The sequence below is a fragment of the Ranitomeya imitator genome, chromosome 9 (genome assembly GCF_032444005.1).
Source record: "Ranitomeya imitator isolate aRanImi1 chromosome 9, aRanImi1.pri, whole genome shotgun sequence".
In the NCBI taxonomy this organism is placed as follows: Eukaryota; Metazoa; Chordata; class Amphibia; order Anura; family Dendrobatidae; genus Ranitomeya; species Ranitomeya imitator.
In genome coordinates this window covers 873,673-896,178 of record NC_091290.1, presented here as the reverse complement: position 1 = coordinate 896,178, position 22,506 = coordinate 873,673, and the positions used below count along the sequence as shown (strand labels likewise).

Below are 22,506 nucleotides of genomic sequence, written 5' to 3'. Positions count from 1 at the left end.
TATCCTTTGGTTGGCTGCTCTATTTAACTCCACTCAGATCGTTACTCCATGCCAGCTGTCAATGTTTTTGCATTGCTTCAGTTCGCTCCTGGATCTCTCTGGTGACCTGTCTACTCCTGCAGCAGAAGCTAAGTTCCTGATAGTCATTATTTGTTCACTGTTTTCTTGTCCAGCTGGTTTTCATGATTTTGTCTTGCTAGCTGGAAGCTCTGGGATGCAGAGTGGCCCCTCCGAACCGTGAGTCGGTGCGGAGGTCTTTTTTGCACACTCTGCGTGGTCTTTTGTAGGTTTTTGTGCTGATCGCAAAGTTACCTTTCCTATCCTCTGTCTATTTAGTAAGTCTGGCCTCCCTTTGCTGAAACCTGTTTCATTTCTGCGTTTGACTTTCATCTTTACTCACAGTCAATATATGTGGGGGGCTTCCTTTACCTTTGGGGTATTTCTCTTAGGCAAGGTAGGCTTTATTTTCTATCTCTAGGGCTAGATAGTTCTTAGGCTGTGACGAGGCGCCTAGGTCTGGTCAGGAGCGCTCCACGGCTATTTCTAGTGTGTGAGATAAGATTAGGGCTTGCGGTCAGCAGAGCTCCCACATCCCAGAGCTCGTCCTGTATGAGGTTTAACTATCAGGTCATTCCGGGTGCTCCTAACCACCAGGTCATAACAACTCTCTACCTCCTTTCCCCATTGATCTTGTACTACTCTCTACCTCCTTTCCCCACTGTTCTTGTACCACTCTCTACCTCCTTTCCCACTGTTCTTGTACCACTCTCTACCTCCTTTCCCCACTGTTCTTGTACCACTCTCTACCTCCTTTCCCCACTGTTCTTGTACCACTCTCTACCTCTTTTCCCCATTGTTCTTGTACTACTCTCTACCTCCTTTCTCCATTGTTCTTGTACCACTCTCTACCTCCTTTCCCCATTGTTCTTGTACTACTCTACCTCCTTTCTCCATTGTTCTTGTACCACTCTCTACATCCTGTCCCCTTTCCCCATTGATCTTGTACTACTCTCTACATCCTTTCCCCATTGATCTTGTACTACTCTCTACCTCCTTTCTCCATCGTTCTTGTACTACTCTCTACCTCCTTTCCCCATTGATCTTGTACCCCTCTCTACTTCCTTTCCCCACTGTTCTTGTACCACTCTCTACCTCCTTTCCCCACTGTTCTTGTACCACTCTCTACCTCCTTTCCCCATTGATCTTGTACCACTCTCTACCTCCTTTCCCCACTGTTCTTGTACCCCTCTCTACCTCCTTTCCCCACTCTTCTTGTACCACTCTCTACCTCCTTTTCCCATTGTTCTTGTACCACTCTCTACCTCCTTTCCCCATTGTTCTTGTACCACTCTCTACCTCCTTTCCCCATTGTTCTTGTACCACTCTCTACCTCCTTTCCCCACTCTTCTTGTACCACTCTCTACCTCCTTTCCCCATTGTTCTTGTACCACTCTCTACCTCCTTTCCCCACTCTTCTTGTACCACTCTCTACCTCCTTTCCCCATTGATCTTGTACCACTCTCTACCTCCTTTCCCCACTGTTCTTGTAGTACTCTCTACCTCCTTTCCCCACTCTTCTTGTACCACTCTCTACCTCCTTTCCCCACTGTTCTTGTACCACTCTACCTCCTTTCCTCACTGTTCTTGTACCACTCTCTACCTCCTTTCCCCACTGTTCTTGTACCACTCTCTACCTCCTTTCCCCACTGTTATTGTACCACTCTCTACCTCCTTTCCCCATTGTTCTTGTACCACTCTCTACCTCCTTTCCCCACTGTTCTTGTACCACTCTCTACCTCCTTTCCCCATTGTTCTTGTACCACTCTCTACCTCCTTTCCCCATTGTTCTTGTACCACTCTCTACCTCCTTTCCACACTCTTCTTGTACCACTCTCTACCTCCTTTCCCCATTGTTCTTGTACCACTCTCTACCTCCTTTCCCCACTCTTCTTGTACCACTCTCTACCTCCTTTCCCCATTGATCTTGTACCACTCTCTACCTCCTTTCCCCACTGTTCTTGTACCACTCTCTACCTCCTTTCCCCATTGATCTTGTACCACTCTCTACCTCCTTTCCCCATTGATCTTGTACCACTCTCTACCTCCTTTCCCCACTGTTCTTGTAGTACTCTCTACCTCCTTTCCCCATTGTTCTTGTACCACTCTCTACCTCCTTTCCCCACTGTTCTTGTACCACTCTCTACCTCCTTTCCCCATTGATCTTGTACCACTCTCTACCTCCTTTCCCCACTGTTCTTGTAGTACTCTCTACCTCCTTCCCCCACTGTTCTTGTACCACTCTCTACCTCCTTTCCCCATTGTTCTTGTACCACTCTCTACCTCCTTTCCCCATTGTTTTTGTACCACTCTCTACCTCCTTTCCCCACTGTTCTTGTACTACTCTCTACCTCCTTTCCCCACTGTTCTTGTACCACTCTCTGTTATGTTTGCTAATGACAGGTGTTATGAAGGCAATCCAGAAACACAGTGTGCTTAGCGATCAGAGCGCACACAGTGATCTGACAAATACCCAAAAATACAAGAACGAGCTCTGAGACGTGGAAACTCTGTAGACTGCACACCTGATCCTATCCTAAACACAACTAAAAGCGGCTGTGGATTGCGCCTAACAACTACCTAGGCAACTCGGCACAGCCTAAGAAACTAGCTAGCCTGAAGATAGAAAAATAGGCCTGACTTGCCCCAGAGAAATTCCCCAAAGGAAAAGGCAGCCCCCCACATATAATGACTGTGAGTAAGATGAAAAGACAAAACGTAGGGATGAAATAGATTCAGCAAAGTGGGGCCCGATATTCTAGGACAGAGCGAGGATAGTAAAGCGAACTTTGCAGTCTACAAAAAACCCTAAAGCAAAACCACGCAAAGGGGGCAAAAAAAACCCACCGTGCCGAACTAACGGCACGGCGGTACACCCTTTGCGTCTCAGAGCTTCCAGCAAAACAAAAGACAAGCTGGACAGAAAAAAGGCAACAAAAAAGCAAAAAGCACTTAGCTATACAGAGCAGCAGGTCACAGGAACAATCAGGAGAAGCTCAGATCCAACACTGAAACATGGACAAGGAGCAAGGATAGCAGCATCAGGCGGAGTTAAGTAATGAAGCAGCTAACGAGCTCACCAGAACACCTGAGGGAGGAAGCTCAGAAGCTGCAGTACCACTTGTGACCACAGGAGTGAATTCAGCCACAAAATTCACAACAGTACCCCCCCCCCTTGAGGAGGGGTCACCGAACCCTCACCAGAGCCCCCAGGCCGACCAGGATGAGCCGCATGAAAGGCACGAACAAGATCGGAAGCATGAACATCAGAGGCAAAAACCCAGGAATTATCTTCCTGAGCATAACCCTTCCATTTAACCAGATACTGGAGTTTCCGTCTAGAAACACGAGAATCCAAAATCTTCTCCACAATATACTCCAATTCCCCCTCCACCAAAACCGGGGCAGGAGGCTCAACAGATGGAACCATAGGTGCCACGTATCTCCGCAACAACGACCTATGGAATACATTATGTATGGAAAAGGAGTCTGGGAGGGTCAAACGAAAAGACACAGGATTGAGAACCTCAGAAATCCTATAAGGACCAATAAAACGAGGTTTAAATTTAGGAGAGGAAACCTTCATAGGAACATGACGAGAAGATAACCAAACCAGATCCCCAACACGAAGTCGGGGACCCACACGGCGTCTGCGATTAGCGAAAAGTTGAGCTTTCTCCTGGGACAAGATCAAATTGTCCACTACCTGAGTCCAGATCTGCTGCAACCTATCCACCACAGAATCCACACCAGGACAGTCCGAAGACTCAACCTGTCCTGAAGAGAAACGAGGATGGAACCCAGAATTGCAAAAAAATGGAGAAACCAAGGTAGCCGAGCTGGCCCGATTATTAAGGGCGAACTCAGCCAACGGCAAAAAGGACACCCAATCATCCTGGTCAGCAGAAACAAAACATCTCAGATATGTTTCCAAGGTCTGATTGGTTCGTTCGGTCTGGCCATTAGTCTGAGGATGGAAGGCCGAGGAAAAAGATAGGTCAATGCCCATCCTACCACAAAAGGCTCGCCAAAACCTTGAAACAAACTGGGAACCTCTGTCAGAAACAATATTCTCAGGAATGCCATGCAAACGAACCACATGCTGGAAGAACAAAGGCACCAAATCAGAGGAGGAAGGCAATTTAACCAAGGGCACCAGATGGACCATTTTAGAAAAGCGATCACAGACCACCCAAATGACCGACATCTTTTGAGAAACGGGAAGGTCAGAAATGAAATCCATCGAAATATGTGTCCAAGGCCTCTTCGGGACCGGCAAGGGCAAAAGCAACCCACTGGCACGTGAACAGCAGGGCTTAGCCCTAGCACAAATCCCACAGGACTGCACAAAAGCACGCACATCCCGTGACAGAGATGGCCACCAGAAGGATCTAGCCACTAACTCTCTGGTACCAAAGATTCCCGGATGACCAGCCAGCACCGAACAATGAAGTTCAGAGATAACTTTACTAGTCCACCTATCAGGGACGAACAGTTTCTCGGCCGGACAACGATCAGGTTTATTAGCCTGAAATTTCTGCAACACTCTCCGCAAATCAGGAGAGATGGCAGACACAATGACTCCTTCCTTGAGGATACCCGCTGGCTCAGATAAACCCGGAGAGTCGGGCACAAAACTCCTAGGCAGAGCATCCGCCTTCACATTTTTAGAGCCCGGAAGGTACGAAATCACAAAGTCGAAGCGGGCAAAAAATAACGACCAACGGGCCTGTCTAGGATTCAAGCGCTTGGCAGACTCGAGATAAGTAAGGTTCTTATGATCAGTCAATACCACCACGCGATGCTTAGCTCCTTCAAGCCAATGACGCCACTCCTCGAATGCCCACTTCATGGCCAGCAACTCTCGATTGCCCACATCATAATTACGCTCAGCGGGCGAAAACTTCCTGGAAAAGCACAAGGTTTCATCACTGAGCAATCAGAACCTCTCTGTGACAAAACCGCCCCTGCTCCAATCTCAGAAGCATCAACCTCGACCTGGAACGGAAGAGAAACATCTGGTTGACACAACACAGGGGCAGAACAAAAACGACGCTTCAACTCCTGAAAAGCTTCCACGGCAGCAGAAGACCAATTAACCAAATCAGCACCCTTCTTGGTCAAATCGGTCAATGGTCTGGCAATGCTAGAAAAATTACAGATGAAGCGACGATAAAAATTAGCAAAGCCCAGGAATTTCTGCAGACTTTTCAGAGATGTCGGCTGAGTCCAATCCTGGATGGCTTGGACCTTAACCGGATCCATCTCGATAGTAGAAGGGGTAAAGATGAACCCCAAAAATGAAACTTTCTGCACACCGAAGAGACACTTTGATCCCTTCACGAACAAGGAATTAGCACGCAGTACCTGGAAAACCATTCTGACCTGCTTCACATGAGACTCCCAATCATCTGAGAAGATCAAAATGTCATCCAAGTAAACAATCAGGAATTTATCCAGATACTCACGGAAAATGTCATGCATAAAAGACTGAAAAACAGATGGAGCATTGGCAAGTCCGAACGGCATCACCAGATACTCAAAATGACCCTCGGGCGTATTAAATGCCGTTTTCCATTTATCTCCCTGCCTGATTCTCACCAGATTATACGCACCACGAAGATCAATCTTAGTAAACCAACTAGCCCCCTTAATCCGAGCAAACAAGTCAGATATCAATGGCAAGGGATACTGAAACTTAACAGTGATCTTATTAAGAAGGCGGTAATCAATACACGGTCTTAGCGAACCATCCTTCTTGGCTACAAAGAAGAACCCTGCTCCCAATGGTGATGACGATGGGCGAATATGTCCCTTCTCCAGGGATTCTTTCACATAACTGCGCATAGCGGTGTGTTCAGGCACGGACAAATTAAATAAACGACCCTTAGGGAATTTACTACCAGGAATCAAATTGATAGCACAATCACAATTCCTATGCGGAGGTAGAGCATCGGACTTGGGCTCTTCAAATACATCCTGAAAGTCAGACAAGAACTCTGGGACCTCAGAAGGGGTGGATGACGAAATAGACAAAAATGGAACATCACCATGTACTCCCTGACAACCCCAGCTGGTTACCGACATAGAGTTCCAATCCAATACTGGATTATGGGTTTGTAGCCATGGCAACCCCAACACGACCACATCATGCAAATTATGCAGTACCAAAAAGCGAATAACTTCCTGATGTGCAGGAGCCATGCACATGGTCAGCTGGGCCCAGTACTGAGGCTTATTCTTGGCCAAAGGTGTAGCATCAATTCCTCTCAACGGAATAGGACACTGCAAAGGCTCCAAGAAAAATCCACAACGTTTAGCATAATCCAAATCCATCAGATTCAGGGCAGCGCCTGAATCCACAAACGCCATGACAGAATACGATGACAAAGAGCACATTAAGGTAATGGACAGAAGGAATTTGGACTGTACAGTACCAATGACGGCAGACCTAGCGGACCGCTTAGTGCGCTTAGGACAATCAGAAATAGCATGAGTGGAATCACCACAGTAGAAACACAGTCTGTTCAGACGTCTGTGTTCTTGCCGTTCAACTCTAGTCATAGTCCTATCGCACTGCATAGGCTCAGGTTTAACCTCAGGCAGTACCGCCAAATGGTGCACAGATTTACGCTCGCGCAAGCGTCGACCGATCTGAATGGCCAAAGACAAAGACTCATTCAAACCAGCAGGCATAGGAAATCCCACCATGACATCCTTAACCCCTTCCCGACCCATGACGCCACGTAGGCGTCATGAAAGTCGGTGCCAATCCGACCCATGACGCCTATGCGGCGTCATGGAAAGATCGCGTCCCTGCAGGCCGGGTGAAAGGGTTAACTCCCATTTCACCCGATCTGCAGGGACAGGGGGAGTGGTAGTTTAGCCCAGGGGGGGTGGCTTCACCCCCTCGTGGCTACGATCGCTCTGATTGGCTGTTGAAAGTGAAACTGCCAATCAGAGCGATTTGTAATATTTCACCTATTATAACGGGTGAAATATTACAATCCAGCCATGGCCGATGCTGAAATATCATCGGCCATGGCTGGAAATACTAGTGTGCCCCCACCCCACCGATCGCCCCCGCAGCCCCCCGATCTGGCCGGTACACTGCTCCGGCTCCCCTCCGTCCAGTGCTCCGCTCCCCCCCGTGCTCTTGTCCGCTCCCCCCGTGCTCCAATCACCCCCCCCGTGCTCCAATCACCCCCCCTGCACTCCGATCCACACCCCCCGGTGCTCCGTTCCACCCCCCCGTGCTCCGTTCCAGCCCCCCCGTGCTCCATTCCAGCCCCCCCGTGCTCCGTTCCACCCCTCCCGCGCTCCGATCCCCCCCCCCGTGGTCCCCCCCCACCCCATCATACTTACCGATCCAGCCGGGGTCCCGTCCGTCTTCTCCCTGGGCGCCGCCATCTTCCAAAATGGCGGGCGCATGTGCAGTGCGCCCGCCGAATCTGCCGGCCGGCAGATTCGTTCCAAAGTGCATTTTGATCACTGAGATAGATTATATCTCAGTGATCAAAATAAAAAAAATAATAAATGACCCCCCCCCCTTTGTCACCCCCATAGGTAGGGACAATAAAAAAATAAAGAAATTTTTTTTTTTCCACTAATGTTAGAATAGGGTTAGGGGTAGGGGTAGGGGTAGGGTTAGGGGTAGGGTTAGGGGTAGGGTTAGGGGTAGGGTTAGGGGTAGGGTTAGGGGTAGGGGTAGGGTTAGGGGTAGGGGTTAGGGGTAGGGTTAGGGCTAGGGTTAGGGCTAGGGGTAGGGTTAGGGCTAGGGGTAGGGTTAGGGCTAGGGTTTCGGTATGTGCACACGTATTCTGGTCCTCTGCGGATTTTTCCGCTGCGGATTTGATAAATCCGCAGTGCTAAACCGCTGCGGATTTATGGCGGATTTACCGCGTTTTTTTCTGCGCATTTCACTGCGGTTTTACAACTGCGATTTTCTATTGGAGCAGTTGTAAAACCGCTGCGGAATCCGCACAAAAGAAGTGACATGCTGCGGAATGTAAACCGCTGCGTTTCCGTGCAGTTTTTCCGCAGCGTGTGTACAGCGATTTTTGTTTCCCGTAGGTTTACATTGAACTGTAAACTCATGGGAAACTGCTGCGGATCCGCAGCGTTTTCCGCAGCGTGTGCACATACCTTTAGAATTAGGCTATGTGCACACGGTGCGGATTTGGCTGCGGATTCGCAGCAGTGTTCCATCAGGTTTACAGTACCATGTAAACATATGAAAAACCAAATCCGCTGTGCCCATGGAGCGGAAAATACCGCGCGGAAACGCTGCGTTGTATTTTCCGCAGCATGTCAATTCTTTGTGCGGATTCCGCAGCGTTTTACACCTGTTCCTCAATAGGAATCCGCAGGTGAAATCCGCACAAAAAACACTGGAAATCCGCGGAAAATCCGCAGGTAAAACGCAGTGCCTTTTACCCGCGGATTTTTCAAAAATGGTGCGGAAATATCTCACACGAATCCGCAACGTGGGCACATAGCCTTAGGGTTAGGGTTGGAATTAGGGTTGTGGTTAGGGTTAGGGGTGTGTTGGGGTTAGGGTTGTGGTTAGGGGTGTGTTGCGGTTAGGGTTGTGATTAGGGTTATGGCTACAGTTGGGATTAGGGTTAGGGGTGTGGGGGGGTTAGGGTTGGAGTTAGAATTGAGGGGTTACCACTGTTTAGGCACATCAGGGGTCTCCAAACGCAACATGGCGCCACCATTGATTCCAGCCAATCTCGTATTCAAAAAGTCAAATGGTGCTCCCTCACTTCTGAGACCCGACGTGTGCCCAAACAGTGGTTTACCCCCACATATGGGGTACCAGCATACTCAGGACAAACTGCGCAACAATTACTGGGGTCCAATTTCTCCTGTTACCCTTGTGAATCTAAAAAAATGCTTGCTAAAACATAATTTTTGAGGAAAGAAAAATGATTTTTTATTTTCACGGCTCTGCGTTGTAAACGTCTGTGAAGCACTTGGGGGTTCAAAGTGCTCACCACATATCTAGATAAGTTCCTTGGGGGGTCTAGTATCTAAAATGGGGTCACTTGTGGGGGTTTCTACTGTTTAGGCACACCAGGGGCTCTGCAAACGTAACGTGACACCCGTAGACCATTCCATCAAAGTCTGCATTTCAAAAGTCACTACTTCCCTTCTGAGCCCCGACGTGTGCCCAAACAGTGGTTTACCCCCACTCATGGGGTATCAGCGTATTCAGGAGAAACTGGACAACAACTTTTGGGGTCCAATTTCTCCTGTAACCATTGGGAAAATAAAAAATTCTGGGCTAAATAATTATTTTTGAGGAAAGAAAACGTATTTATTATTTTCACGGCTCTGCATTATAAACTTCTATGAAGCGCTTGGGGGTTCAAAGTGCTCACCACACATCTAGATAAGTTCCTTTCGGGGTCTAGTTTCCAAAATGGGGTCACTTGTGGGGGGTTTCTACTGTTAAGCCACATCAGGGGCTCTGCAAACGCAACGTGACGCCCACAGAGCATTCCATCAAAGTCTGCATTTCAAAACGTCACTACTTCACTTCTGAGCCTCGGCATGTGCCCAAACAGTGGTTTACCCCCACATATGGGGTATCGGCGTACTCAGGAGAAACTGGACAACAACTTTTGGGGTCAAATTTCTCCTGTTACCCTTGGGAAAATAAAAAATTGCAGGCTAAAAGATCATTTTTGAGAAAATAATTTATTTTTTTTATTTTCATGGCTCTGCGTTATAAACTTCTGTGAAGCACTTGGGGGTTCAAAGTCCTCACCACACATCTAGATTAGTTCCTTTGGGGGTCTAGTTTCCAAAATGGTGTCATTTCTGGGGGATCTCCAATGTTTAGGCACACAGGGGCTCTCCAAACGTGACATGGTGTCCGCTAATGATTGGAGCTAATTTTCCATTTAAAAAGCCAAATGGCGTGCCATCCCTTCCGAGCCCTGCCGTGCGCCCAAACAGTGGTTTACCCCCACATATGGGGTATCAGCATACTCAGGACAAACTGGACAACAATATTTGGGGTCCAATTTCTCCTATTATCCTTGGCAAAATAGGAAATTCCAGGCTAAAAAATCATTTTTGAGGAAAGAAAAATTATTTTTTATTTTCATGGCTCTGCGTTATAAACTTCTGTGAAGCACCTGGGGGTTTAAAGTGCTCAATATGCATCTAGATAAGTTCCTTGGGGGGTCTAGTTTCCAAAATGGGGTCACTTGTGGGGGAGCTCCAATGTTTAGGCACACAGGGGCTCTCCAAACGCGACATGGTGTCCGCTAACAATTGGAGCTAATTTTCCATTCAAAAAGTCAAATGGCGCGCCTTCCCTTCTGAGCCCTGCCGAGTGCCCAAACAGTGGTTTACCCCCACATATGAGGTATCGGCGTACTCGGGAGAAATTGCCCAACAAATTTTATGATCCATTTTATCCTACTGCCCATGTGAAAATGAAAAAATTGAGGCGAAAAGAAATTTTTTGTGAAAAAAAGTACTTTTTCATTTTTACAGATCAATTTGTGAAGCACCTGAGGGTTTAAAGTGCTCACTAGGCATCTAAATAAGTTCCTTGGGGGGTCTAGTTTCCAAAATGGGGTCACTTGTGGGGGAGCGCCAATGTTTAGGCACACAGGAGCTATCCAAACGTGACATGGTGTCCGCTAAAGAGTGGAGCCAATTTTTGATTCAAAAAGTCAAATGGCGCTCCTTCCCTTCCAAGCCCTGCCGTGCGCCCAAACAGTGGTTTACCCCCACATATGAGGTATCAGCGTACTCAGGACAAATTGGACAACAACTTTCGTGGTTCAGTTTCTCCTTTTACCATTGGGAAAATAAAAAAATTGTTGCTAAAAGATAATTTTTGTGACTAAAAAGTTAAATGTTCATTTTTTCCTTCCATGTTGCTTCTGCTGCTGTGAAGCACCTGAAGGGTTAATAAACTTCTTGAATGTGGTTTTGAGTACCTTGAGGGGTGCAGTTTTTAGAATGGTGTCACTTTTGGGTATTTTCAGCCATATAGACCCCTCAAACTGACTTCAAATGTGAGGTGGTCCCTAAAAAAAATGGTTTTGTAAATTTCGTTGTAAAAATGACAAATCGCTGGTCAAATTTTAACCCTTATAACTTCCTAACAAAAAAAAATTTTGTTTCCAAAATTGTGCTGATGTAAAGTAAACATGTGGGAAATGTTATTTATTAACTATTTTGTGTCACATATCTCTCTGGTTTAACAGAATAAAAATTCAAAATGTGAAAATTGCGAAATTTTCAAAATTTTCGCCAAATTTCCGTTTTTATCACAAATAAACGCAGAATTTATTGACCTAAATTTACCACTAACATGAAGCCCAATATGTCACGAAAAAACAATCTCAGAACCGCTAGGATCCGTTGAAGCGTTCCTGAGTTATTACCTCATAAAGGGACACTGGTCAGAATTGCAAAAAACGGCAAGGTCTTTAAGGTCAAAATAGGCTGGGTCATGAAGGGGTTAAGAGCCTCAGAGAGACCCTTTCTGAACAAAGCTGCCAGCGCAGATTCATTCCACTGAGTGAGTACTGACCATTTCCTAAATTTCTGACAATATACTTCTATATCATTCTGACCCTGGCACAAAGCCAGCAAATTTTTCTCAGCCTGATCCACTGAATTAGGCTCATCGTACAGTAATCCGAGTGCCAGGAAAAACGCATTGACACTACTCAATGCAGGGTCTCCTGGCGCAAGAGAAAATGCCCAGTCTTGAGGGTCGCCGCGCAAAAAAGAAATAATAATCAAAACCTGTTGAATAGGATTACCAGAAGAATGAGGTTTCAAGGCCAGAAATAGCTTACAATTATTTTTGAAACTTAGAAACTTAGTTCTATCTCCAAAAAAACAAATCAGGAATAGGAATTCTTGGTTCTAACATAGATTTCTGATCAATAGTATCTTGAATTTTTTGTACATTTATAACGAGATTATCCATTGAAGAGCACAGACCCTGAATATCCATGTCCACACCTGTGTCCAGAATCACCCAAATGTCTAGGGGAAAAAAAAAAAGTGAACACAGAGCAGAAAAAAAAAAAAAAAAATGATGTCAGAACTTTTTCTTTCCCTCTATTGAGAATCATTAGTTTGGCTCCTTGTACTGTTATGTCTGCTAATGACAGGTGTTATGAAGGCAATCCAGAAACACAGTGTGCTTAGCGATCAGAGCGCACACAGTGATCTGACAAATACCCAAAAATACAAGAACGAGCTCTGAGACGTGGAAACTCTGTAGACTGCACACCTGATCCTATCCTAAACACAACTAAAAGCGGCTGTGGATTGCGCCTAACAACTACCTAGGCAACTCGGCACAGCCTAAGAAACTAGCTAGCCTGAAGATAGAAAAATAGGCCTGACTTGCCCCAGAGAAATTCCCCAAAGGAAAAGGCAGCCCCCCACATATAATGACTGTGAGTAAGATGAAAAGACAAAACGTAGGGATGAAATAGATTCAGCAAAGTGGGACCCGATATTCTAGGACAGAGCGAGGACAGTAAAGCGAACTTTGCAATCTACAAAAAACCCTAAAGCAAAACCACGCAAAGGGGGCAAAAAAAACCCACCGTGCCGAACTAACGGCACGGCGGTACACCCTTTGCGTCTCAGAGCTTCCAGCAAAACAAAAGACAAGCTGGACAGAAAAAAAGCAACAAAAAAACAAAAAGCACTTAGCTAAACAGAGCAGCAGGTCACAGGAACAATCAGGAGAAGCTCAGATCCAACACTGAAACATGGACAAGGAGCAAGGATAGCAGCATCAGGCGGAGTTAAGTAATGAAGCAGCTAACGAGCTCACCAGAACACCTGAGGGAGGAAGCTCAGAAGCTGCAGTACCACTTGTGACCACAGGAGTGAATTCAGCCACAGAATTCACAACAACTCTCTACCTCCTTTCCCCATTGTTCTTGTACTACTCTCTACCTCCTTTCCCCACTGTTCTTGTACCACTCTCTACCTCCTTTCCCCACTGTTCTTGTACCACTCTCTACCTCCTTTCCCCATTGATCTTGTACCACTCTCTTGTACCACCCCCAGACATTACACCATATGTGACTGATATCAGCCCCTTATAACGCTCCAGTACTGATATAACCCCCAGACATTACACCATATGTGACTGATATCAGCCCCTTATAACGCTCCAGTACTGATATAACCTCCAGACATTACACCGTATGTGACTGATATCAGCCCCTCTTATAACGCTCCAGTACTGATATAACCCCCAGACATTACATCATATGTGACTGATATCAGCCTCTTATAACGCTCCAGTACTGATATAACCCCAGACATTACACCATATGTGACTGATATCAGCCCCTCTTATAACGCTCCAGTACTGATATAACCCCAGACATTACACCGTATGTGACTGATATCAGCCTCTTATAACGCTCCAGTACTGATATAACCCCCAGACATTACATCATATGTGACTGATATCAGCCTCTTATAACGCTCCAGTACTGATATCAGCCCCTCTTATAACGCTCCAGTACTGATATCAGCCCCTCTTATAACGCTCCAGTACTGATATAACCTCCAGAGATTACACCATATGTGACTGATATCAGCCCCTCTTATAACGCTCCAGTACTGATATAACCTCCAGACATTACACCATATGTGACTGATATCAGCCCCTCTTATAACGCTCCAGTACTGATATAACCCCCAGGCAATACACCATATGTGACTGATATCAGCCTCTCTTATAACACTCCAGTACTGATATAACCTCCAGACATTACACCATATGTGACTGATATCAGCCCCTCTTATAACGCTCCAGTACTGATATAACCCAAGACATTACATCATATGTGACTGATATCAGCCCCTCTTATAACGCTCCAGTACTGATATAACCCCAGACATTACATCATATGTGACTGATATCAGCCCCTCTTATAATGCTCCAGTGTGAGGAAAATGTATATCATAAGTTAGTTCTCTTGCTAGCCTGCGTGGGCTAAGCCCCCCTTCTTGGAGTGATGCTGCAACAGTTTGTAGCTTCAAATTCCTGACTTTCAACTCCCAAATCCCCCATCACCCCTCGCCAAAAGTATTTACGACCGGCATTTCCTGCCGTGCAAGCTCTTGTCCAGCTATAAGTGAACTAGAAACTTCTAGGATCCATGAAAGATTCTTTGTTTGGTTTTTGTAAGATATTATGCACAATGTTTACATTACGAACACGAAAATATATATCCTTAGTCGCACTCGGTGGACCATTCCGCGAAAAACGGGCTTCTAACTCCATCTGGTAAAGATTTCTCTGTAAATATGTATCCCAGATAGGACATATTTGATAGAATGCCCACGTTAATCCGAGATGAATGATGGGTTTGTTATGACTATGACATGTTTTGTAGCGAAGTTATAGAAATTAGAGAGAATAGTTTAAAGTTTAGTCAGAATGTAGAGAGAGGAGGGTCTGGATAAGCCAGCCTTTCTGTGATGTAACTAGCTGCAGGTCTTAAGTTTGTGGCAGGCTCTCAGCTCGGTCTTCTAATTCTTCCTGCTTGCTTGCTTCTTCTCCTGGAAGAGCCCTGCGCACGTCCAATGAGCTGGGACGTATGGTTGCCTGCCATTCTTTGAACATGTGAGTGTTAACTTTTCTCATTTAATCCCTGTTTATTTCATAATTACCCTTGTACATATTTGCAATTGTCTCATTTGTAACATCTTTATAAAATATTTTTGATAAAGCACTGCCTAATTTTTTATGGGATATAATATTATATGTTAGTTCATTCTCCATGCTCTAAAAACCTTACCCTAAGTCTTCTGAAGGAAAATACGCTACTATTGTGTTGGGTTAGCTTCGGACCCGTTTAATCGAAGCTGGTGGCAGCGATAGTGTGCTGACTTTTGGGGTTATGCTGAAGCGACTGCGGTGTTAATTATTGTTCCTGCCTGAGTGGGAGTAGTTTATCGCGTCACTGCAGCGTGCCCAATAGCCAGTACATAGCAGGCAGCCTGTCGGGCGACCAATTACCCAGGGTGCAGTACCTAATCTGACCTGAGAGTAAGGGGGCGCCAGAGATCTGCAAGTATTAAGTGGAACTGTAAGCGGGATATACATAAATCCCTGCAGTTTGTGGTATATTGAAAAGCAGTGGGATACCTAAAATAAGCCCCTGCTGGAAACTAAGAGGTCAATAGCCTTGTGGGTGTTTTTTCATCACATTGTTAGCAGTGGAGGGATAACTAAGATAAGCCCCCTGCACATGTGATAGCCGTCTGTTGGCCCAAAGTCACCCCGATCTGTGACGTAGGGGTGACGGTCACGGTGTGAATCGTGACAAATTGGGGGCAGCGGTCAGGGAAATCCTGACACTCCAGTACTGATATAACCCCCAGACATTACACCTTATGTGACCGATATCAGCCCCTCTTATAACGCTCCAGTACTGATATAACCTCCAGAAATTACACCATGGCGTGGGGGATATGAGGTCCTCAGTATATACAGGTGTGAGGGATATGGAGGTCCTCAGTATATTCAGGTGTGAGGGATATGGAGGTCCTCAGTATATTCAGGTGTGAGGGATATGGGGTCCTCAGTATATTCAGGTGTGAGGGATATGGGGTCCTCAGTATATACAGGTGTGAGGGATATGGAGGTCCTCAGTATATAGAGGTGTGAGGGATATGGAGGTCCTCAGTATATTCAGGTGTGAGGGATATGGAGGTCCTCAGTATATACAGGCGTGAGGGATATGGAGGTCCTCATTATATACAGGCGTGAGGGATATGGGGTCCTCAGTATATACAGGCGTGAGGGATATGGAGGTCCTCAGTATATTCAGGCGTGAGGGATATGGAGGTCCTCAGTATATACAGGCATGAGGGATATGGAGGTCCTCAGTATATACAGGCGTGAGGGATATGGAGGTCCTCAGTATATTCAGGTGTGAGGGATATGGAGGTCCTCAGTATTTACAGGCGTGAGGGATATCGAGGTCATCAGTATATACAAGCGTGAGGGATATGGAGGTCCTCATTATATACAGGCGTGAGGGATATGGAGGTCCTCAGTATATACAGGCGTGAGGGATATGGAGGTCCTCAGAATATTCAGGTATGAGGGATATGGAGGTCCTCAGTATATACAGGGGTGAGGGATATGGAGGTCATCACTATATACAGGCGTGAGGGATATGGAGGTCCTCATTATATACAGGCGTGAGGGATATGGAGGTCCTCAGTATATACAGGTGTGAGGGATATGGAGGTCCTCAGAATATTCAGGTGTGATGGATATGGGGTCCTCAGTATATACAGGTGTGAGGGATATGGGGTCCTCAGTATATACAGGCGTGAGGGATATGGGGTCCTCAGTATATTCAGGTGTGAGGGATATGGAGGTCCTCAGTATATACAGGTGTGAGGGATATGGAGGTCCTCAGTATATTCAGGTGTGAGGGATATGGAGGTCCTCAGTATATACAGGCGTGAGGGATATGGAGGTCCTCTGTTATGATCCGGTGACCTTGGAGCCGCATGGAACTTTCTCTGGAGTTGGTGGAAACTATACTGACCGCAAATCCTGAACTTATCACCGCAACTAGAAGTAGCCGTGGGATGTGCCTAACAAATCCTAGACACCTCGACACAGCCGGAGAACTAAATACCCCTATAGATGAAAATAGGAATACTACCTTGCCTCAGAGCAGAACCCCAAAGGATAGGCAGCCCCCCACAAATATTGACTGTGAGTAGTAGAGGAAAAAGACACACACAGGCAGGAAACAGGATTTAGCAAAAGAGGCCACTCTAGCTAAAATAGGAAAGGATAGGATAGAATACTAAGCGGTCAGTATTAAAACCCTTCCAAAAATATCCACAGCAGAAAATACAAAAAACTCCACCATCTAACTAAAGATGTGGAGCGTATATCTGCAACTCCAGAGAATCCAGCAAGACAAAGAAAAACACTGACTCAATCTAAGCTGGACAAGAGAAAACAAATGAATAGCATAGAATTATTAAGCACACAGCATGTGTGCCACAGAAACAAAAACCAGACACTTATCTTTGCTGAAATGGCAGCAAGGCTGGATGAACCAGACAAAGATCCAAAACCTCCCAGAACCATGGACAACTGGCAAGGACTAATGAATCTTGCACACCTAAATATCCCAGTCAGAACTGCAATCAGCAGAAACACCTGGCCAGGACTGCGACTCAGAGACAACTGCATTCCCACCTACAACCACTGGAGGGAACCCAAAAGCAGAATTCACAACAGTACCCCCCTTGAGGAGGGGTCACCGAACCCTCACCAGGGCCCCCAGGACGATCCGGATGAGCCAGATGAAAGGCACGGACCAAATCAGCAGCATGGACATCAGAGGCAAAAACCCAAGAATTATCCTCCTGGCCATAACCCTTCCATTTGACAAGGTACTGAAGCCTCCGCCTCGAAAAACGCGAATCCAAAATCTTCTCAACCACATACTCCAACTCTCCATCAACCAACACAGGGGCCGGAGGATCAACAGAGGGAACAACGGGCACCACATATTTCCGCAATAAAGATCTATGGAAGACATTATGGATAGCAAAAGAGGCCGGAAGCGCCAAACGAAAAGACACCGGATTAATAATCTCAGAAATCTTATAAGAACCAATAAACCGAGGCTTAAACTTAGGGGAAGAAACCTTCATAGGAACATGACTGGAAGACAACCAGACCAGATCCCCAACCCGAAGCCGGGAACCAACACACCGACGACGGTTAGCAAAACGTTGAGCCTCCTCCTGAGACAACACCAAATTGTCCACCACATGAGCCCAAATCTGCTGCAACCTGTCAACCACAGAATCCACACCAGGACAGTCAGAAGGCTCAACCTGCCCAGAAGAAAAACGAGGATGAAAACCAAAATTACAAAAGAAAGGCGAAACCAAAGTAGCCAAACTAGCCCGATTATTAAGGGCAAACTCGGCAAATGGCAAGAAGGCCACCCAATCATCCTGATCAGAAGACACAAAGCATCTCAAATAAGTCTCCAAAGTCTGATTAGTTTGCTCGGTTTGGCCATTTGTCTGAGGATGAAATGCAGAAGAAAAAGACAAATCAATGCCCAGCCTAGCACAAAAGGCCCGCCGAAACCTAGAAACAAACTGGGAACCTCTGTCGGACACAATATTCTCCGGAATACCATGCAAACGAACCACATGCTGAAAAAACAACGGAACCAAATCTGAAGAGGAAGGCAATTTAGGCAAAGGCACCAAATGAACCATCTTAGAGAACCGGTCACAAACAACCCAGATAACAGACATCTTCAGGGAAACCGGAAGATCAGAAATAAAATCCATCGAAATATGCGTCCAGGGCCTCTCAGGGACTGGCAATGGCAAAAGCAACCCACTAGCACGGGAACAACAAGGCTTGGCCCGCGCACAAGTCCCACAGGACTGCACAAAAGAACGCACATCACGTGACAAAGAAGGCCACCAAAAGGACCTACCAACCAAACCTCTGGTACCTAAAAATACCAGGATGACCAGCCAACACAGAACACAGAACAGTGAACCTCAGAAATCACTCTACTAGTCCATCTGTCAAGAACAAACAGTTTCCCCACTGGACAGCGGTCAGGTCTGTCAGCCTGAAATTCCTGAAGAACCCGTCGTAAATCAGGGGAAATGGCAGAAAGGACCACCCCTTCTTTCAGAATGCCGACCAGTTCAAGGACCTCAGGAAAATCAGGCAAATAACTCCTAGAGAGGGCATCAGCCTTAATATTCTTAGAACCCGGAAGATACAAAACTACGAAACTACGAAATCAAAACGGGAAAAAAACAAGGACCATCGAGCCTGTCTAGGATTCAGCCGTTTGGCAGACTCAAGGTAAATCAGATTCTTATGATCGGTCAAGACCACAATACGGTGCTTAGCTCCCTCAAGCCAATGTCGCCACTCCTCAAACGCCCACTTCATAGCCAACAACTCCTGATTGCCGACATCATAATTGCGTTCAGCAGGCGAAAACTTACGAGAAAAGAAGGCACACGTTTTCATCAAGGAACCAACAGGATCCCTCAGAGACAAAACGACCCCTGCCCCAATCTCAGAAGCGTCAATCTCAACCTGAAACGGAAGAGAAACATCCGGTTGGCGCAACACCGGAGCAGAAGTAAATCGGCGTTTAAGCTCCTGAAAGGCAGAGACAGCTGCAGAGGACCAATTCGCCACATCAGTGCCTTTCTTCGTCAAATCGGTCAAGGGTTTAACCACGCTAGAGAAATTAGCAATGAAACGGCGATAAAAATTAGCAAAACCCAAAAATTTCTGAAGGCTCTTCACGGATGAGGGTTGAATCCAATCATGAATGGCCTGAACCTTAGCCGGATCCATCTCCATAGATGAGTGAGAAAAAATGAAGCCCAAAAAAGAAACCTTCTGCACCCCAAAGAGACACTTGGACCCCTTCACAAACAAAGCATTGTCACGAAGGATCTGAAACACCATCCTGACCTGTTGCACATGAGACTCCCAATCATCGGAAAAAATCAAAATATTGTCCAAATATACAATCTAGAATTTATCAAGATAAGTCCGGAAGATATCATGCATGAAGGACTGAAAAACAGATGGAGCATTAGAGAGCCCGAATGGCATCACAAGATATTCAAAATGACCTTCGGGCGTATTAAACGCAGGTTTCCATTCATCACCCTGCTTAATACGAACAAGATTATATGCCCCCTGAAGGTCAATCTTAGTAAACCAACTAGCCCCCTTAAAGGGAACCTCTCACCCCGTTTTTTCAGATTGAGATATAAATACTGTTAAATAGGGCCTGCGCTGTGCGTTACTATAGTGTATGTAGTGTACCCTGATTCCCCACCTATGCTGAGAAATACATTACCAAAGTCGCCGTTTTCGCCTGTCAATCAGGCTGGTCTGGTCAGGTGGGCGTGGTGACATCGCTCTTTTCTTCCCCAGCTTTCCGTTGGTGGCGTAGTGGTGTGCGCATGTCGCAGTGACGAATCCACTGCGCGCACGTGAAGAAGCAGCGCGCGATCTGCGCTATTACCCCCTGTCATCGGTGGGGGCGGCCATCTTCCTGGGGCCGCGCGTGCGCAGATTGAGTGCTCTGCTGCACGGGGCTTCAGGAAAATGGCCGCGGGATGCCGCGCGTGCGCAGAAGAGATCGCGGCGGCCATTTTCCCAAAGCCGAGTTTGCATCTCGCTGCCATTTTCCTGAAGCCCCGTGCAGCAGAGCATTCCATCTGCGCACGCGCGGCCCCAGGAAGATGGCCGCCCCACCGATGACAGGGGGTAATAGCGCAGATCGCGCGCTGCTTCTTCACGTGCGCGCAGTGGATTCGTCACTGCGACATGCGCACACCACTACGCCACCAACGGAAAGCTGGGGAAGAAAAGAGCGATGTCACCACGCCCACCTGACCAGACCAGCCTGATTGACAGGCGAAAACGGCGACTTTGGTAATGTATTTCTCAGCATAGGTGGGGAATCAGGGTACACTACAAACACTATAGTAACGCACAGCGCAGGCCCTATTTAACAGTATTTATATCTCAATCTGAAAAAACGGGGTGACAGGTTCCCTTTAATCCTAGCAAATCAGAAAGCAAAGGTAAAGGGTATTGAAACTTGATCGTGATCTTACTCAAGAGGCGATAATCAATACAGGGTCTCAAGGAGCCATCCTTCTTAGGAACAAAAAAAAATCCCGCTCCCAACGGTGAAGAAGATGGCCGAATATGCCCTTTCGCCAAAGACTCCTTAATATAATTCCGCATGGTGGTATGTTCAGGCACCGACAGGTTGAAAAGTCGGCCTTTAGGAAACTTACAGCCTGGAATCAAGTCAATAGCACAATCACAGTCCCTGTGCGGTGGAAGGAAACTGGACTTGGGCTCATTGAATACATCCTGAAAATCAGACAAAAACTTAGGAATTTCAGAAGAGGAAGAAGAGGAGATTGACATCAAAGGAACATCATTATGAACCCCCTGACAACCCCAACTAGTCATAGACATGGACTTCCAATCCAACACAGGATTATGTACCTGCAACCACGGAAAACCCAGCACGATATGTGATGTAGCGATGTCCTTGCTGTGCAGTGAATAGGCAGTGACCCATATAAAGTTCAAATAAAGTCTTGTTTATTTCACAGCATACTCACAAACCGAAAACATAAGCAAAAAGTCCTTCAGTATGCAGCCGGGAAAAGTAAAGACAGTCCACAGTCCGTTGCCGTGGACGCAGTACACCACTGTGTACGCTGGGGTGTCAGGCTTTTAGGCTCTGCCTGACCCGTGTTGCTCCACACGGAAAGAGCTCCTCATAAGCCTCCTGCTAGGTCCGACTCCCAGACCAGACTGACACACCCAAACTCTCTTGCAGGGTTTTTTTTTTCTATCCTCCAGATTCTATCCAGATCCACTATAAGATCTGGGCTGGAGGAAACGGACCGGCCCCACTACCATCCTGCAGTCCTTTTCAAAATAAAAGCCCATACCGGGTTTTCCTGAATAATTTCTGGGACAAATAACTTGACCCAGTTCACACTCACTTTTATTCTTCCCTGTGTCTCACAGGCAAACCTGCTGTAAGCACAGGGCACTCCAGCGGATCTAATATGCTTCTAAGCACATCCTGGGGGATACATAGCGACCCTCGCATATGACACCGGTCACTGCCTTACAGATAGCATCATGCAAATTATGCAACACCAGAAATCGACAATCTTCCTGATGGGCTGGCGCCATGCGCATGGTCACCTGTGTCCAAAACTGGGGCTTATTTTTAGCCAAGGGTGTAGCATCAATGCCCCTTAAAGGAATAGGGTTTTGCAAAGGCTGCAGGGAAAAGCCACAACGCCTGGCAAATTCAAAGTCCATTAAGTTCAAGGCGGCGCCTGAATCCACAAACGCCATGACAGAAAATGATGACAATGAGCAGATCAAGGACACAGATAACAGAAATTTAGGTTGTACAGTGCTGATGGTAAATGAACTAGCAATCCTCTTTGTCCGCTTAGGGCAGACTGAAATGACATGAGAAGCGTCGCCACAATAATAACACAACCTATTCTGACGTCTGAATCCTTGTTGTTCCATTCTAGACAGAATCCTATCACACTGCATTGGCTCAGGAATCTGCTCTGAGGACAACACCACAGCGCGCACAGTTCTGCGCTCCCGCAAGCGCCGGTCAATCTGAATGGCCAGAGACATAGAATCACTCAGACTAAAAGGCGTGGGAAACCCCACCATAACATCTTTAACGGATTCAGAAAGACCTTTTCTGAAAATTGCCGCCAAAGTATCATTCCATTTAGTCAACACAGACCATATTCTAAATTTCTGACAATACAATTCTGCCGCCTCTTGACCCTGAGACAGGGCCAACAAGG

The 22,506-nt window shown here is 46.6% G+C and overlaps 1 protein-coding gene across 14 annotated transcripts in view; it reads right to left on the bottom strand.

Annotated features, from left to right (window-relative positions):
• The window catches only part of PLEKHA7 (pleckstrin homology domain containing A7), a 273,292-nt gene that overhangs the window by 157,631 nt on the left and 93,155 nt on the right, over window positions 1-22,506 (bottom strand). The gene's annotated exons all lie outside the window — the stretch shown is intronic.